The sequence below is a fragment of the Epargyreus clarus genome, unplaced genomic scaffold (genome assembly GCF_041222505.1).
Source record: "Epargyreus clarus isolate Ecla_fem2 unplaced genomic scaffold, WU_Ecla_fem_2.2 ptg000014l, whole genome shotgun sequence".
Classification (NCBI taxonomy): Eukaryota; Metazoa; Arthropoda; class Insecta; order Lepidoptera; family Hesperiidae; genus Epargyreus; species Epargyreus clarus.
Window position 1 is genome coordinate 16,571,270 of NW_027332222.1, and position 4,195 is coordinate 16,575,464.

Below are 4,195 nucleotides of genomic sequence, written 5' to 3' on the forward strand. Positions count from 1 at the left end.
TTAGCTATTCCTATAATTAAGCGATATAAAAAGTGAATCGCGCACACGTATTAAACCGTCGGTGGAGGCACTGATATATAATAGGTATGTGGATAGGCGGGTAGATATAATTATGATCCTACCCGCAGCTGACCTTTTTTCTTTATCTCTATCTTTATGAAGTAGCCGTTCATAAGTATGTACGTAGGTACATACTTATGAACGGCTACTTCATAAAGTGATAGGTCTATCTACGTGATTGTCCCTGTAGTTCCGGGACCAGAATAGGGCTACGGTATCCCCTGCCTGTCGTAAGAGGCGACTAAAAGGGGGCTTCCGGGGTTGCGGACGGCAAGAGTGGGAGCTCGAACCGCCTGGCCAGCAACCCCGGGATGGACGGCGGTATGTGCGGTCGCATACCGTCGTGAACACCAGATGGTGTGGTGAGTTTCAAGCTCACCTGGGCGGAGCCCGACGGGGCAACGCGCCAAGTGGACTCCGGTTGCGTTCCGTTCGTTTTAGTGCGGTAAGAATCCCACATAACCCCGTGCCGCTCCCGCTCCCACGGCGGTTTGAAGGTTTCCCCCTCATCAACAAAAAAAAAAGGTCTATCTACGTGATAGGTCTTTTAAACACAGTCATCAGAAAGCAATAATGTTTGAATACAAGTATCTCTGTAGGGATATGCAAATTTGAAAGACGATAGAACTAGTACATACTGTTCGACAGATGAGATATCACCTTTACATTTATTTTTTGCGTGAAGCCAGTTATTCTTTTCGGTGCAAAGCTGTAAGTACCGACTGACTTATTTGGTAGTACAGTAGTACATATTATTAGGCGGCAAACAGGCAGACTATTTGATAGTAGGTACATTGAGACGACGAATTTAATCCTCAGGATTGGCAATGCATTAAGATTGGCTTCAGGTAAAAGACACGTTCTATATAGAGTTTCCGATGTCCATGGGCGGTTGTTACCATCAGGCCATTTACCGTCAGGTTGACTGGTTCAATAAAAAAGATAGAAAGAGATCTTGTGTAGATAGTAAATAGGAGCGTATAACATAAAAGCGGTGCCGCTACCCAGATAGGGGAAGGTTGCTTTAATCGTACAAGCGCCTAAATCGTACCACAGCAATATCTAGTCATCTGTGTCCAAAAAGCGATATCTAGTGCTTCAAACGTCAACAAGTTAGTTGTGCAAGTAACAAAAATAACAAGGCACCATGTCGGCACCATTGATGTAAAAATATAAAAAAAAAACAAGTTTTGTCGATGTTTTCACTAAAAATTTAAATTCATTCGTAAGCAATTTCAAGGGAAATGCGATTGTTAATTTAATTTCTGTGATTCTTTTCTATTATTGACATATTCTACTATTCACTTAGTCATAATAAAATGGTAAAAATGTTAAAGGTTATGTGTGGGTTATGTCCATATATGTTACGTCAGCAATATTATTTATAGCACTCTGTGACCTAAACCCGCATTTTAGCCACGCATTTCTGTGTCCAAAGTAGCCGATTTTTACACCGTACGAATATTAACACACTACCCTCACAGTTGTAAAAAATAAACATAGCTATGAACGTTTCATACTTTTAAATGCCATTTAAAAATTTAAAAAGTGAGTAATGAGTATTTTGTTTAAAGCTATAATTATTTTAATATTTTATTTTAGACGTATTTATAAAAGTTTTTGCCATTGTGTACATACTAAGCAATAGCATTACTATAAGACTAACTATTGAGCTTTATCGATTTTTATTGTTTGTTTTGACTGTGTATTTTCGCTACACACCATAGTAGGAGATATTTAAATTAGGAATCATTATCAAAATAAGCCATAATACTACTCCAGTAGAATCTCGACTAAGCGACCTGTTTGTTGTCGTATTTGTGGCATTTGGATTATCGAAAATTTGGATAATTGAGTTTATGAAGAAAAGCTATTTAAACCGATTTAGGAAGGTGATGTTTTTCGACTATATGTTTGTTACGTATGTATTTTTCATTCTTTGGCAAACTCAAACGACTTCATTAATTTTGATATATTATGTGTCGTTGGATTCGTCTAAATTGTGGCGATAACATAGGTTATATTTTTAGCAATCGGGTTTGTTATTTTTTATAGTAATTATTTTGTTGCGATTTGCCGACTTTCCGGAATTTAAATGCACATGTCACACAAAATATGGCTGATCTGTAAGGGTTATTACAAAGTTACTTGTTCACGTTTCACAATCCGAATAATCGCGAATATTTATAACTGAGGTCCGGATAATCGATTTTCTACTGTATCACTAGTATTAGTTATGTATTAGTAAATTATGTGATTGCTTATCATATGTTTCTTTAATACGTTTAGGTGGAGTTCCCATTATAAGTCATTGGTCTAGACGCCTGTATGTAGCCTAAATGGCTTGATAGATTTCGACGTATGTGTGGTGTTAGATTTGTCTTTATCACAAGAGCAGAATAATTACTAAATTTTCTAAATTTCAATGGTTTTGGTTGTGTCACATTTTTATTGCTTTTTTAGTTCGTAATATTTAGTTTCAATCATTTATAAGTTTCAAAATAATTATCATATTTTTTCATATTTCTTCACAAGTATAAGCGGGTTTATGTCACACGAGCTATAAAATAGTATACGATACTTGTGACAAAAGTAGCCTATTATTGATTTGATTTGATTTGAAATATTTCATGTTTTCTCATAATAAGCATATTTCTCATAACAAACATTTCACGTTTTCTCATAATTATTATACATGCAAGCAGGAGGTTAGAAATGAAGGAAAGCTTTATTGAAACTTAGAAATATGAAAGTGGTATTTAATAAATATGAAATAAATACATGCAGCAGCAAATTTCGGCACCCGTTCAATAAACCCGATCCAAATACAATGTAATCATTTACAAATGGTTTTGAAATCTTTTAAAGTTATCGCACCAAATGAGTGCAACTACCAGTGGTATTACTTTAGGTACGACTTAGGCTATAGTGGAGGCGCCTGGTCACTTAAATCGTACCGAAGGTACTATTTGGAAAAACGTTGAAATCACCATTTAAATAAAATATTTTTATATTTTTTTTAAATTCTATATGATACTTTAATAACGCAAAAACGCTTAAATAACGCTTAAATTTACGCAAAAGATTTTGCTTAATTTAAATTACCTGTAAAATTTTTCCCTTAGGGGGTACGACTTACGCAACCTTACCCTACCTACAAATTAATGTCGTAATACGTGGCGCGTTATTTATCGCAATTAATGTCTGTGTTGCGAGGAATCGCCGATTTTACCGGCGCAGCATCGCAACGATTCTGTGTGTATCAGCGCTTATAGCTCGAAATTATAATAGGTACCTACCATAACCGTAGCCGTAGAGTGGCGTGGAGTTCAAAATCTTAGACATTTCATCGTGATTTAATACAGTTCAAAAAGTTCAAAAGAAATCGCTTCATGCGGTTGCGTATCGTGCTGTGGGTCGAGAAAATAAGAAGAAATATAAAGAATATGAGTACCTATAATAAGTCAGTGGGATTTTTTTATAGGAATTGCCTCTAAAAGACTGATTAACACATTTACGTTCACTTTTCAATAATCGACGGTAAGTATGTACTATACATTATATTATGATACAATAATAGCAATATAGCTATATGTCAAAAGAATTTGAATTAGTTCAAAATTGTAAATACCAGAGTCAACGACATATTATGAAAAGTATTTTCTTTAATCAGGGTTGTAACGGAACTTCGCCTTTGCCTCCGTAAATGCGGAAGATCCACACAATATGGTATCTCCGCATCCGCCCTTGTAATTTTCCGCACTGACTTATCGGTGCCGTCAACATTATAAGGTACATTACATTGTTCCAGGTGAAACATTATTTAAACATCGTGGCCCAAAACACCTAAAACACCAAAAAGTGTGGTTTGTGATATATAATTTGTATCTTCCTTATTTTAATTGCGAGTGATGAGTAATTAAGTGATATGTATGAAATGAACGTATTCAGAACAAACAAAAATATCTTTCTATTAATTTAACAATTCACGAATTTATATTGTTTCCAATTCTAACTTTACGTCGGCTACCATTGACCTTCGTATCTGTTTCAACTTCTACTAATAAAGTCCCAATTATAATCAATCATTAACAAGGGACCATAGACCATACGACAATGTAATAAAAATCGTGCA